The sequence below is a fragment of the Panthera tigris genome, chromosome C2 (genome assembly GCF_018350195.1).
Source record: "Panthera tigris isolate Pti1 chromosome C2, P.tigris_Pti1_mat1.1, whole genome shotgun sequence".
In the NCBI taxonomy this organism is placed as follows: domain Eukaryota; kingdom Metazoa; phylum Chordata; class Mammalia; order Carnivora; family Felidae; genus Panthera; species Panthera tigris.
This window is the reverse complement of record NC_056668.1, coordinates 27,600,754-27,616,964: the sequence shown is the minus strand read 5'-3', so window position 1 is coordinate 27,616,964 and position 16,211 is coordinate 27,600,754. Positions and strand designations below refer to the sequence as shown.

General features: G+C 36.7%; 1 pseudogene; it reads right to left on the bottom strand.

Annotated features, from left to right (window-relative positions):
- The window catches only part of LOC122241898, a 37,394-nt pseudogene extending 24,084 nt beyond the window's left edge, over positions 1–13,310 (bottom strand).
- Between the last annotated feature and the right edge of the window lie 2,901 nt (positions 13,311–16,211).

The window sequence follows — 16,211 nt, the reverse complement described above, 5'->3', positions numbered from 1 at the left end:
CACGAGCATGGGAAGGGCAGAGACAGGGGGAGACAAAGAATCCAAAGCAGGCTCCAGGGTCTGAGCTGTCAGCACAAAGTCCGCCGCTGGGCTCGAACTCACAAACCGCGAGATCATGACCTGAGCTGAAGTCGGACGCTTAACCAACTGAGCCACCCAGGCACCCCTTACAAGTGCTTGTTAACATATTTGTCTCTCCCTTTAGACAGCATTTTTGAAGGCCGAGAACTCAGCTTAACTGTTGATTTCAAGGCATGGAACATGGTAGAACAAATAAAAGTAGTGATATTAGGCAAGCCTAGAGTAGCCTTCCAGCTTTCCCCGTTTAGTTGTGTGACCTTAGCAAAATTAATTAATTTCTCAGAAGTTCAGTTTTCTTCTTTACAAATACAAAACAAAACAAAATAAAACAAAAACTATCTTGACTGGGTTAGCACCTGGCAGATAAAATACCTATTTCTGAATAAAATCTAGTGAGAGAGAAGCAATGTGTGTGTGTGTGTGTGTGTGTGTGTGTAATTATCAGATTTCCAGAGGACTATTTTAATGTTTAATGATTTTTACATTTTTATTGTCAAAGCTCTTGTCTCTGCATTGACAGAGCCTACTGTAATTATAGATATTTGAAGTACCTGTAATTCTTTATGAAAATGAAAACAGACTTATGAAATGTGTTTATAGTTTTCCTTCAAAATAGCATTTCTGAAATGTTTGCTTCTGTCATCTGACTTAAGTCATTTGCTTAACTTGAGTTTTAGGATCAATGGTTACCATTCAGAGAACCCAGTAAGTCTATTGTAGCATCACAGAAAGTGAATATACCAAGTCAGTAACGTAGGTATGCATTGACCCGATTAAAGTCAAAATATAGAATTATAGTCAATTAAGAAGTTAGAATCTTACACATGAGCCAAACTTGTGCCTGGTCTGTATGGAAAAAGTGATTAAAAGTTTATCTAGTTCCTGGATGAACTAGTTTCTCATTCATTCCAAGTTTCTCATTCATTCCATTCATTGGAAGTCATTGGAAATCATTCATTCTCATTCATTCTTATTCATTCCAAGTCATCCTGGTATACTTGTGTTCCATTTTTTAACTCTTAAATGTGAAAGTGAGGATAATTGGAGAAAAACTAAGATGAAAAACTCTTGTGATTAAAGATTTCAAACTAAGTATTGTACACAAGGCCATGGAAATCCAAAGCCATTCTCAAGCATGAAATTTGTTGCCAGGCCCATGAAAAAGGATGTTTCAGTTTAAATTCAATGGGTGGTACCTCTTTGTTATAAAGTAATTGCAAACCAATGCACTTTGGGTGTCACATTTTAAACATAGAACACAGATCAAAATGTAAAATTTAGCCTCATTAAATTCTTTACCTTTAGGGATTTGAATTTCCTTTTACTCTGTGCATAGGGGGAAAAAGAAATAAAATCAAAGCTCCCATTAAAAAATATATAAAAAAAATAAACACCTCCACAATATGAAATTCGGTTATTTTCAAAGGGTAAAATTTTTGCCAAATGGATGACAAGCTGTTGTCAAGGCATAATGGGAACCTTCTGTGGGAGTGTGCAAGGGATTTATGCACAGGAGTTCATCACATTTTGAGTGCACACACTCTTTGAAACAGAAAAAAAATCTAAATTTCAAAGTGTTTACTAATGTTTCTCAATAACTGTGGCACTTGTTAATAGATGTCCGATATAAGTTTGTGGCATTAATCCTAGAAATAAAAACATGAACTTTTTAAACTTAGTTTGAGAGAGACAGAAACAGTGTGGGTGGGGGAGGAGCAGAGAGAGAAGAGAGAAGATCCCAAGCAGGCTGCCAGCTCAGAGACCAAAGCGGGGCTCAAACCCATGAAACTGTGAGATCATGACCTGAGCTGAAACCAGGAGTAAGACGCTTAACCAACTGAGCCACCCAGGAACCCCAAAATATGAACTTTTTAAAGAAATATTAAACTCATTTTCAGTGCCTTTTTATTGCCTTACTTTCTTGGAAATCTAAAATAAGTCAGTATGTCAAAGAAATAAAAACACGCTTATCTTACTAAATTATTTTTACATATTAATGCAAAAAGATTTCCCAAATACTAAGATAATAGGATATAGCAGAAAACAAGACCTACTGATCATATTGTGACCAATGACAAAGATTCTTTGCTTGACCAACTTTAGCTAGGTTCCGGAACCTTCTCCTAGCTGTGTCCTTCCCTGTAAAGTCCAGTTTCAGCAAGAACCCTACTAGACCAGTTTAGCAAGAATCCCCCATCCTTTATGTCTGTTCAGCCTCCATATCTCATGGGGTTTCTCATCCTCCAGCGTCACCCAAGTTATGTCCGATCACCCTGGCCTATCTTCAGCAACGATCTTATTGGGTCACTTTGTCTGTCTAAAGTCTCCTTTACCTCCAATGTTTTCTCTTAATAATTCTTCATCCACTTCCTTCTACCCCGCTCCTTGGCTAAAGATTCCCACTTGCCCATGCTGTATTTCGAGTTCAGCTCACGTCTACAAGGAAGTCTTTCTTCCTCTATAGTAATAGTTCTGAATAAAATGTTTTTACTGTTTTAATTACTATCCAACTCTGGTTTTTCCTTGATACCAAGGATCATTAGATTTTTTGCATACTACTGAATTCTTACATCAATGACTAAGTATGCTTTATTATCCTCACTTCAAGTTTAGAGACTAAAAGATAAATAGATGATGGTTTACTGAAGATCGAGTAACTAGTGGTAGAGAAAGAACTCAAACCCGGGGTTTTTATGGATTTTGAAAGCCCTACTTATTCCAAAAGTTGTGTCATTTCTAATTTTTACCTGGTGTTTCAGAAATTTTTCCAAATATAGGAAACATAGGACCAGTTAGGTTGAACAGGCCATTTTTACAATACGGGAGATGTAAAGAGCTTCCCGTTCTAAGATATAGTAACCTCATCTTAGTATCGACATGTTTTGGAAAGACGCCATTATCATTATACAAGGGAGTTCCCAGAACTGAGCCAAAGCAGAATCCTTGAAAATGGAATCATAAACCTTTCATTTGATATCCTCTGGGGAAATAAGTCAAGAATCTTCATCCCACATGGTAATGCTCCCTGCTGACCATCCCATCTTTGAGAAGGGTCGTGCTGCATTCCTGAAATGTTTGAGGTTATTATGAAAGATTGGCTACATTCCATCCACACCCATAATTAAGGAAAATAGTGTTCATATTCAGCTAGCTGGTGGTTACAAACTAACCCTTTATGACATAGAGCTCCAGTTCCATTCCTGAACTTACAAAATAGCCTTCAAAGTAACTTTATAGAAATAGCCTATCACTGATTTCTAAGGAATCTCATTTTGTTGTTGATAATGATGATTTATTGTCTGTTAACCTCATAATAGCCAGGTAAAATAATTTAATTATTTGGTTCTTAGGCTCAAACGTGAGGCATTTTATCTCCAATCTGACAAGGGTATTCTTCAGATGTGGAAATGTGGCTCTACAAAGAGCACATACTTGCCATCACTTAGGTTGGCTCATACATGTCTTTCTAGTTTGTTGAGATTTGTGTTTAAGAAGTCAAGAGAACCCATTCTATGAACTTTGTTAATTAGGAATAGCATGTGCAATATCACATTCCGGCTGTTTATCTCCTCAAGTATATCATTTCTGTCTCTTATTCAAAAGGCCATGGTAAGGAACTTGAACCATGGCCAATATAGTGGAAGAAAAATAATCTTCCTTTATCCTCTTAGATTCTGTGGCCGGTCTGAGAATTAGCTGGACATAAGACAGATTAAGAGAAGAAAAGCATAGACGTTTTATTTAATATTTTCATGTGCACACAGGAACCTTCACAAAAATAGAGGAAAGATTAAAACTTGAAAAAAATAAGACTAGAAACTTATATGATTTTTTTAAAACAAAGAATGATAAACTTGCAGAAAAATGACAAGACGAACGCAAAGAGCTGAAGTTTGATGGGCAGTAAATTATGGGAACGTGACTAAGAAATATACAGGGAAAACTAATGGAAGATTAGAGTTACTTTAGTAGAATTGTTTGTCCGGGTCCATTTTAGCATCAACTCCCAGTCGCCAGTGATAATACTCTTCTTTTCTTCCTAGTGTAGTCCAGGCCCCTTTCTCATGGAAAATATTATGACCTGCTTTTAAGTAGAAAGGGGGACATCAGAGAGTCCTTCCTCCATCTATTTCTCAAATGCCTTCAGCTCAAAATAATCAATATGTCAAAGGGCATATTGTAGGGTGGCATGTTTTGAACACATTTACCATCGTTAAAAATGAAAGAAAAATGCACTTTTGGCTCTTAGAATGCCAGGATGTCAGGAATTATAACATAGGACTGCTGTTAAAATAACACTTAACTTATGCTCACCATTAAGTAACAAAGAAGTCACTAGAAGAAAAGCTAGGGAGAAACATTAACCTCTAATTTAACAGTACTTTTTGCTCTAATAATTGACCTCCTTGGAGCTCAAGAGTTCAAACAAGCGAATTGTTGCAATGCATACAACCAACAATGGAGTACTTTTCAGGGAGGAGACATGGCCAATAGCAAAAGGGAGAAAAAGTGTGTTTTCACAGCATGATTCCCAAAACTCAGATGCACTATTTTATACCACAGCTCCCCATTTTTCTGAATTAACTAGACATCTGCCATATTCTGGAACCATTTGCTGGTTGACTTGAGAGCATGTGAGTAACCAAGGAAGGAGTAGACTGAAATAAAAAGTTTGGCTCTATCACACCTATCATAGGACAAACAGTACAGAGCACTAATGAGCACCTATTTGGTCAAAAGTCCAGTGAAGGAATGCAAAGATGACAAAGATACTCTGGAGAACTTTATTTCATGTGTAAAAAATGAGCACAGTTGGAAGAATGAATATGGTAAATGCTATAATGAGTACAGTTGGGGTTTTATAGTGATCCTAACAATCAGGGTTGGGGAAGACACTTGGGAGTAGACCATTCTACCATGAAGTCTTCCTGAATCCAAATTCCAAACTGAGACCACAAATGTGAACCTTGGGTAGGTGCCAGTACAACATCTATTGGGCAGTCAGAGCACATAATTTTCTACATGATAAATGCAAAGTTCTTTTCTCCCCTGGCAGTATTTAATTTTAGAAATGCCAGGAATCCATTTTAAGGAAAAGAAGTTTGACAGGAAAATGGGGCACTTGAATACTTAATGGAATGTGTAAAGAAGACAACATTATTAAATGAGTTCACAAAACATGCTATACAACTCTGAAAAAATACAGCCAAGAAATGGCTAGAGTCAGAGGTTACTTATGCACGACACTTGATTCAAATACAGATGTTTTTTAATCAATTAATTCAATCATTAAAAATGCCTAAAGCTCAGAATTAAGAGAATTGTCTTGTCTGATCATTGATTCATATAAACATTACTGGGAATCACTTGTTTGGTTATCTTTCAAGGGAGCACATGACCAATAGGAGTTTTCTGAGGGATGTCATAAAATTCTTTTCACATCACAGTACTCCTAGGAAAACAGAGGTATTCCCCCCACCTTCCCCCTTATACCTCAATTTTCTCCATTTTAATAAAGATCTACCAAATAAAAATTATGAAGTTTCACATGTTATCGTTGTAAGCCTCTAAATCTTCAATTGACCCCACTATGGTTGGTGTGAAGAAGTATCCATATGACCATATGGAGCCAAGGTCAGGCCATGGCCGACCATCTGTCTATGAGAAATGGACTGGGAGGTCATTCATCACTGAGCAGGCGTGTCTTGGCACTAAAAGCAGAAGTTGGTCATCTTCTGAATCAAAGCAGTTGTTTGACGCAGGAAATCATTTTCACATTAATGTATAATAGGTCATCTGCAGGGGGTCATTTTGAATAGAAATTGCCACTTCTTGATCATGTAATGCTTATTACAGCCCCTGCAGGGTGATTGCCATGAAGTCAGCTACGTGTTTAACTGTATCTTAGGGCCTCGAAACTCATTTCTGTCTTTTTGCTGCAATTCCTTAAGCCTCTCTCCTCTGTATGAGAAAGAGAACTTTATATAAATTAACCAAATTCAAAGAAGTCTAGTGTGTATTCTAGATGGTGATATTGTAAACTCGACTTTGTCAAGGGCTGTGTACCAATATCTCAGAAAATCCCCAGAAAAACCCAGATAAATACATATTAATTCAGTCTCTTGGCTTTCTCAGAAATTTCATTTTTCTCAAAAATCATGTCATTTCTGTTTATTACAATATCTACTTTGTACTCAAGTTTAACTCTCCCCTGAAGGCCTCAACAATATTTGGCCATCCTTGAAAGTTACCACAAGAGGTAGAAAATAAGAAAGAAAGAACAAAACTTGATGGGAGTACTGGGTAGTGACCTAGAATCATTTACCAGGTAAGGACTGTCTCAGCTCATATTGTGTGATCAAATTTATGTCTCAGCCAAATTGAAGATGACTGACAACAAATGACTGTGTTTAGGTATTTGTGGAATAGTCAAAATCATCTTAACCACTGAGACTCTGCTTGACATTCATTCACACTAGAAAATAGAAAAGATATTCTTGTCTCCTTACATGCTGGCCTGAGATCAATATGAGGCATTACCGAAGAGTGCCTTCTGTGTTTTTGGAATCCTATTTGTTCTATGTGATCTTTCTCACCACCGGCTAACAACAACCACATTGATTCTGCTTCCTTGACCTGATGTTCTCAAACTTGCTGTCTTTATTCGGGCTAACTCTACCAATTTAGGCCAACAGTATTTATTGCCGTTTTTGGTTTTGTTTTTCATTTTTTTTGTTTTTTTTTTTGTGTACATCGTAACTCCCAATGTCCCAACATGAATGTCTACCTGCCCATATGTCATCCTTGCTGCTGTTATGTGAAGCCCTCAAAGAAGAAAATGGGTTGATTCGATAAGTCCGTGAGCATATGGACTAGGGTTTATGAAGACTTCATTTATCACATTCCTTACTCACTAACAGTGTGCCACTGGACACACTTAAACACTCTTGACCTCATTTAACTTAGTCATGGAACAGACAACAACATCATTCTAAATGATTAGGGACACCAAATGAGAAAAAGCCTTATCTTCTCAAAAATGAAAAGATGTTATTTAAGGCAGCAGCAGAATACTAGGGGTCTATGAATAATGGTGAAAATGATGCCTGTCCTATTTACTCTGGAGAAGAGATAGGGGCAGGATGGGATGATACCAACATTCACAGAAATCTGAGGGAGGGAATTTTTCGGGAAAAGGGCCTTAGTTGTTTTCTCAGATTAAACATCCATTCTTGGTATTTCCTATGTATCCCAGCTAGCAAACTCCCTCTCTGGTTTAAGTGTATTTGCTAAAGGAGCCCAACTTAAGAAAGAAAATTATAGTTTTTAAAAAGATACTGCACTTACTTTAATAGAAATTAATTCAGAATCATTCTTTAGAATCAGTCACAGTCATTCACACGATACTAAACTAATCCCTGACAAATTATATTGATTTTACTTTCTCTGTGTTCCATTTGGGAAGAAAGTTAATATCCAACGCTCCTCTTAGAATCCCCAAACTTAGTCTGATGGTATACTTTAATTAAAGAAATACCCAACTCATACCCACTCTCTCTCTCGTCTAATTTCCCACTTCCACTTTTATACCATTAATATGCCTTTGCTGGCTTCCAAAGGGGTTTGCCATTCCCTTATGTTCATTAGTATTTTGTCCAGATGAAAGAACAAGGCACGGAGGAAGAGGCTTTATTTGCGAACTCGCTGTTCTCTCTTGAATAACCAAAGCTCTTTCTACTGAGATCTTTGGGAAGAAAAATATTCTAAGCATAAAGAATGCAAGCACAGTTATGCTCTTTGGTTGGTAGACCTTATTTGCTAGAGGAGTTTACAAGACTTGGATTAGAGCCTTCAGACAGAATTAAATCAAGTGTAGACTGTCATGGCAGATACTGTCTCAAACTTTATGCAATTAAGGGTTTCATTTTAGAGATTCCTATTATTTGTGGACTTTCTTGCCACATCGTTTCCTGTTATTTGATGAAAACCAAAGTATAAAATGCAATGTCAATATTTTTCCATATAAATCATTGCAGCACTTATTTGTCCGTTATTGCTCAGCTAGCTTTACAACCGTTTATATATATACACGTATATATATGGTCAAATGGAAAGTGCGTCCCCCACTCACCCTTACCCCATTCCCCCTTACCTTCCACTGCCGTGCGGAAGCAAATCCTGATGTTAAAAAAAAAAGTCAGAAATTGAAGCAAGAGTTTCTATAATTAGTTCTCATTTATTCATTCTGTGACATTTCCTTGAGCTCCAAGATGGTTCTGCCCTTTCCAAAGGAATAAGCCTTTTCCAAATAATTTAACAGTTTTTCTTAATATTTGCATGCCACAAGCTTGATATATATCCACACATAACCTATTCGATGGTTTGGAAAAGATGTTTGTGTTTCTTCCTTTCCATTCCTTCGGCAGAACTGATAGTTTCTGTTATTAACAGAGTCAAATTAAGTATTTCATGGAAGTGTAAACACTTGCAAACATCAATAACCTATCTGGAATGGGCATGATAACCACAGGAAGTGTAATCTGGCACGTTTCCACAAGAAAAGCTCCAAACTAAAATCTTCAGATGGTTTTTCCGCTTTTCCCATGCTCCCTGACTCTATGGCAAATTTTCAGTTAATATTATGTGCTTGAGATTAAAATTCTTCAAAACGGTAAGATAATAGAGGAATAGCTAAGTTTCCTAGACAGAAGATTTTTTTAACATTCATTTATTGAATATTTAACAAGTCCACGCTCAGTGACAATATTGGAGTTGCGAATATGATTAAGACAGAACTAAAAAAAGAACATATTGTGGATGATCTGGGAAGGGTTAAATAAATGGTGGTTATAGTTACTTGATAGCATCCTATGCAGACATTAAAACCTGATCGTTTCAAAGACATGAAATGGGAAACTACTTGATACTAAGTTAAGACAGGAGGAAGCAGAAGGCACTTATACGTATTTTAGGATTACTGGATTTTTTTTCAAACAGTTCTACACCGTAAAAACCCATAATATGAAAAACAAAACAACAATAATGGGGTTTTCTATAAGTAAGGAAATAATGGATGATTTGTTTCTCTTCTTTATATTTATCAACTCTATGAGAACATTACACGCAAGGAATGATCGATCTTCTGGAGGCCTGAACAAAATGCTTAGCGGGAGCACGGATAGAGACACTAACCCTGCCTAAGGCAGTTAGTGGGAAATCACCAGAGTGTTGAGCTGGCATTTAAGGAGAAACCAGCCAGTCAAAAAGGGAGGAGAGGACATTCCAGGCATAAAATAGTAAAAGCACCTCGTGTTTTCAGGAGCAATGTTAGTATGTCCTGTATTTGGCTTAAACTTATCACGACTAAAATGCCTGAAGCATCATTAGGTAATAATCAAGGCACGTCTCTCCACACAGCAACCATAAATAAGCAAATAGGAATTTAGGTTCAAAAATAAAAAAGGATTTCTTAAGACATTGCTATGTATGAAGCTGATGTAAAGTAATTTTGGCCATTCTATTATGCTTCAATAACTAAACTCCTGTCACTCTCCTACTTGGGATACTACAGGGTTACTTGTCATTTGAAAATATACAGTCAAAAAGAATCTCTGGCTACCATCATCAACTCTTGTGATGCTGGAAAATCACCAAACAAAATGTTTATTTTCAAAAATGTATATTTTATCTGGCTAACACAAGTGTTAATACAGCTTGAATGTGTGGAATGTTTCCATCTTTTCCCAAGGCTACTTATTTTTTTTGAGTTGGAATTTCTTCTTAGTAATGAAATAATAATGAAAGAGAAGAGATGTATTTTTTTTTGGCAGAAGCTTTTTTTTTCTCAATTCTGAATAATATTTGGATCCAACTTTTAAAAAATGGTTGAACTAAAATCTTTTAGATATAGTGTTAAATAGGAATAAAACTAAAGATACATCATATTTATAGCATATGTTGAGACATAAAGAAAATTTCAAGTTAAGTACAACCAAACCAATATTTTAAATATTCAAAATCATGATTAATGACAGATGATACTGAGTAATAGACGCAGCCTTAGATTTGTTCTAGATTTGATCTGTTTGTATATTTTTACATAAATCCTAAAATGTAAGAATTGTCAATTCCCATATGTATATTTTATGAAGTATAAAGTTTCAAGCTCAGAATAATGACAATCTACTCAACAAGCAATCTTCAAATGCCAATGTAACACATGAAAAATGAGTAAACCTGTTGTGTTTACTTAAAGTTCAGGTTAAGATTGTGGCTCTGTTGAAATAGACATTTAATATTCTTCCACAGGCACACATCAGAAATATTGCAGATCTGGTTCCATGCCACCACAACAAAATGAATATCACAACAAAGCAAGGCAAGTGAATTTTTTGGTTTCCCAGGGCCTATAAAACTTATGTTTACACATACTGCAGGCTATTAAATGTGCAATAGCGTTATGTCTAAAAAAATGTGCATACCTTAATTTTAAAATACTTTGTTGATGGGGCGCCTGGATGGCTCAGTAGCTTAAGTGTACGACTTCGGCTCAGGCCATGATCTCATGGTTCGTGGGTTCGAGCCTCATGTCAGGCTCTGTGCTGACAGTTCAGAGTCTGGAACCTTCTTAGGATTCCATGTCTTCTTCTCTCTCTGCCCCTCTCCCGCTCATGCTCTGTCTCTCTGTCTCTCAGAGATTTAAAAAAAATTAAAAATATTTTTAAAAATAATAAAAATAAAAAAATAAAAACACTTTATTGTTAAAAATGCTAGCCATGCATCTGAGCTTTCAGTGAGTCATAATCTTTTTGCAGGTGGAGGGTCTTGCCTCAATGTTGATGGCTGCTGACTGATGAGGGTGGTGGTTGTTGAAGGTTGGGGTAGCTATAATAAAACATCCGGAAGCTTGCTGCATTGATTGACTCTTCCTTTCACAAACAATTTCTCTGTAGCATGCGATGCTGGCTACATCATCTGTAGCTGGCTAGTAGCGTTTTATAGATGGTAGAACTTCTTTGAAAATCGGAATTAATCCTCTCAAAACTTGTCATTGTTTTATAAACTAAGTATATGTAAAATTCTAAATCTTTTGTTGTCATTTCAACAATCTTCACAGCATCTTCACCAGCAGTGAATTCCATCTCAAGAAACCACTTTCTTGGGCGCCGTTCAGTTGGTTAAACATCTGACTCTTGGTTTCAGCTCAGGTCATGATCTCACAGTCTGTGAGTTTGAGCCCTGCATCATTTGGCACCACATTTGAGCACTACGTGCACTGACAGCATGGCACCTGCTTGGGATTCTCTCTCTCTCCCCTGCTCAGACACTCTCTCTCTCAAAATAAATAAACTTAAGAAAAAATTTTTTTTCTTTTTTTTTTCTTTTTAAAAAAAATTTTTTTAACGTTTATTTATTTTTGAGACCGAGAAAGACAGAGCATGAACAGGGGAGCAGCAGAGAGAGAGGGAGACACAGAATCTGAAACAGGCTCCAGGCTCTGAGCTGTCAGCACAGAGCAAGATGCGGGGCTCGAACTCATGGACCGTGAGATCATGACGTGAGCTGAAGTCGGACGCTTAACCGACCAAGCCACCCGGGCGCTCCGAAAAAAATTTTTTTCAAAACCACTTTCTTTGTTCATCCAGAAGAAGCAACTCATCATCCATCCAAGTTTTATCATGATTTACAACCATTCAGTCACATCTTCAGGCACCTCCTCTCATTCTCGTTCTCTTGCCATTTCCACCACATCTACAGTTACTTCCTCCACTGAAGTCTTGAATCCCTCAAAGTCATCCATGAGAGTTGAAATCAACTTCTTCCAAACTCCTGTTCATGTTGCCATTTTGACTTTTCCCCTTAAGTCATAAATGTTCTTGATAGTGTCTAAATGGTGAATATTTTCCAGAAATTTTCCATTTACTTTGCCCAGATCCATCAGAGTAATCACTATCTATGGCAGCTTATGAAATATGTTTCTTCAATAATAAGACTTTAAAGTCAAAATTACACCATGATCATCAATAGAATGATTATTATGTTAGCAAGCATGAAAATGTTAATCTCATTATTTGTCTCCATCAGAGCTCTTGGGTGACCAAGTGCATTGTGAGCAGTAATATTTTATTTTTTTAATGTTTATTTTATTTTTGAGGAAAACAGAGACAGAGGATCTGAAGCAGATTCTGCGCTGACAGGAAAGAGCCCTACGCGGGGCTTGAACTCACAAACCATGAGATCATGATTTGAGCCGAAGTCAGAAGCTTAACAAATTGAGCCACACAGGCTCACTTTGTGAGCAAAAATATTTTATTTTTTTTTAATATAGGAAATTTATTGTCATGAGCAAAAATATTTTAAAAGGAATCTTTTAACCTGAGCAGTAGGTCTCAAAAGTAGGTTTAAAATATTCAGTAAACCATGTTGTAAACAGATGTGCTGTCATCCAGGCTTTGTTGTTCCATTCACAGAGCCCAGACACAGCAGATTCAGCATAATTCTTAAAGGTCCTAGGATTATCAGAATGGCAAATGAGCATTGGCTTCAACTTAAAGACAGCAGATGCATTAGCTGCTAAAGAGAGAGTCAGTCTGTCCTTGGAAGCTTTGAAGCCAAGCATGGGCTTCTCCTCTCTATATATGAAAGTCCTAGATGACATCTTCTTCCAATATAAAGCTGGTTTGTCTACATTGAAAATCTGTTGTTTAGTGTAACCACCTTCATGAATTATCTTAGCTAGAGCTTCTGGGTAACTTGCTGTAGTTTCTACACCAACAGTTGCTACCTCACCTGAAACTTTTGTTATGGAGATGTTTTCTTTCTTTAAATCTCATGAACCAGCCTCTGCTGGCTTCAAACTTATCTTCTACAGCTTCCTCACCTCTCTCAGCCTTCATAGAATTGAGGAGAGTTAGGGCTTTACTCTGGATTGGGTTTTGTCTTAAGGGAATGTTATGGCCGGTTTGCTCTTTTCTCTAGACCACTAAAACATCCTCCATATCAGCAATGAGGCTGTTTCGTGTTCTTAACATTTGTGTATTCACTGGAGGAACACTGTAAATTTCCTGCAAGAACTTCTTTGCATTCACAACTTAGCTGTTTGGCACAAGTGGCTTAGCTTTGGCCTATCTCAACTTTTGACGTGCCTTCCTCACTAAACTATTTCTAGCTTTTGACTTAAAGTGAGAGATGGTGTGTCTCTTCCATTCACGGGAACAGTTAGGGGCCATTGTAGGGTTCTTAATCAGCCTAATGTCAATATTGTTGTGTCTCAGGGAATAGCAAAGCCCAGGGAAAGGGAGAGAGAGAGATGGGGAAATGGCCGGTAATTGTAGCAGTTATATAGTTATTGATTAGGTTGGTTATAACGGTTAATAGTTATTGACTAAGTTCACCAACTTACATGGGCACGGTTCATGGTGCCACAAAACAATTACAATAGTAACTAACATCAGAGATCAGAGATCACCATAACAAATGTAGTGATAATGAAAAAGTTGGAAATTTTGTGAGAGTTTCCAAAATGTGACAAAGAGACACAAAGTAAGCAAATGCTGTAGGAATAATGATGTTGATAGACTTACTTGACACAGGGTGATCAAAACCTTCAATTTGTAAAAATCTCAATATCTGCAAAGCACAATAAAGCAAAGTGCAATAAAATGAGATATGCCTATATTTTGTTAATTGCAAAATTGAGAGCAGCAAATTTCTTCAATGCACATTTAGTGCCCACTTACTGTTGCTGTTATTGCAAGTCAGTATTAGAAACATTTGCGTAAAGCAACTGTTGTGATGTGATGGAGATGTACTGATTGACTCAAGTCTCCTCTATTTCAAGTGCTGTGAAACCTTCATTGTGCAGTGATTAAGCTTTTGTGTTCCACAAACACATTATCATATCCCAGTACAGATTTGGGCAGTGATGTGACTGGGTGTTTCATTTTAAGGTGAAAATCTAGACGACGCAGAATTTGTTGGGAGCAGTTTGGGAGCCTTAAGATACCATTTGCTGGCTTCAATAGGAGACAATGTGGTCTAAAGTAAATTCTAATTTGTGCTTATTTATGAGAAAAACATATATGGTTCCAACCTATAGTTCCCTTTTACTATAAGATTAAAATTATGGCTAAGACAACAGAAGAAGAGAGTATTTGAGATTTATTTCCTTAGAGAAAAAGAACATAGTTAATTAAGCTAGACATAACTAGAGTAAGGGATAATAGTTGGTGAGCAGACAATATGTAACTTAGATAACATGGGGAAAACTGACATGGCGGTCTATTGCTAGGACATAACCTTTGTGGAGTTGAGGCAAGAAAGAGGCTATAATGAGGTTAATGAAGAGGTTAAAAAAGTATATACACATGTATTTTGTTAACTCTTCTTATTGCTTTTAACAAGTTATTGGGGAAAAGACTACAGAGAAAGGAAAACACAAAAAAGTGCTGTCTTTCACCATAAAATAAGTCAACCCCTGAGAATTATCTCCCCAATTTACACAGAATAATGCAGGCATATAAGAGACATGTTCCCTATAGAATACATCCCAATGAAAATTTAATGTGTGAAGTCCTCAGGAAAGCTCTATGTTTACACTGTCACAATAGTGACAACAGCCATGACACCATTAATCACCCTTTGTTTACTATTTCTGTCCTAATGGCCTTTGAGAAATAGCTCAGGAAGGATCTGTTTAGAAACACCTCTGATCCAAGTGAATTATCCTGACTGGAAAAGTGGTATGACCCCATGAGTGAACTACAGACTTTTACATCACGTATTTGTTTTTTAAATCACTTATTGTCAACACAAGATGATCATTTTGGAGTTGTGCATTCTTCCCAGTGATTAAGTCAGTTGATCAAGGACTGAAGTGTATGACATTTATTCCTCAGAAAATTTGCTCTTTTTAAAATCTCAGGTCTTGGGTTTTTAAAAATCAATTTAAAAATCATCAACTCTCTTCTCTGAGGTGATTGGTGATGTCTTCCCACTATTTCTTTTAATTTTACTTGTAGTTTTTTGAATAGTGATTATTTGGTAGTAATATCATTTTCTTTTTATGTCAGAAAGCCATTCCAACTCAGATACCTGAAAAATAACTATTGAAACTTTCTTATTCTAACTTTTTTTTAATGTTAACTCTTTAATTCATCTGAATTCTCGTTGTGTGGGGTGCAAATGCACATCCTGTTTTAACCTGTCTCTCTTCCATCTTAGAACTTTTTGACCTCTCGGTCCTCTATTTTTCCACCAGAACTCTTGACTGGCTTCTGGCTTCCTTCAACTGATAATGATATCAACTCTTCGAGAGTTAGCTTTCAACAGGGGATGCTGGGAAACCCAAACAACTGGGTGTATAAGAAAAGAATTTGTTTAAGTTACAAAAGATAAGGAAATATCTTCATATTTTTTCATTGGACAACTTATCTAGAAATCCTGAAGTCCTACTAACTAGTAGTCAGTGTGTAAACAAGCTATTTTTCTCTCTCTTATATTAAATCCTCCTGAAAATACACATTTTCAAAACTCCTACATGTAATATGTGAGCATTTGGAAACTACTCACAGCCTTAACACTGATTTAGACAATGCCAAACATTAGGCATTTTAAATGTTAAAAAGGAACCCCCACTCAAGTAGAAAATTGGACAATCTATTAGTTTCTTTGTTTTAATGCATTCTTGAAATCCACCACTTTTGTAAATATCTGTAGTTAGCTTACTGGCTAAAAGCACTGGATTATTTCCACTTTCCTTATTGTGTATGCATGTATACATACATGCACACCTGTATGTGCAGTGAGGAAGCTTTCCAACTTTGTCGATTGGACCAAGTACTTGCTTTAATCTAGGAGTTGTTTACCTGTGTGTAATTAAAGCACTATGCAATGGACTTAAACTATAATGAGATCTTTGAAATGGACTCTCTTCCTAAAAATCTGGAATCCTTTGGGCAGGGTAGAGTTCCAGGAGATATTAGCATCTCTCCTGTACTTAAACAACATGTGACTGGAAACCGAAGTAACTGCAGAACAAATGGATCTGAATAGTGTCCAGCCTCAGAGGTAAATTTCTGGACATTCATATATAGTAATTCCAAGAAGTATGATGGTGACTAAAAATATCT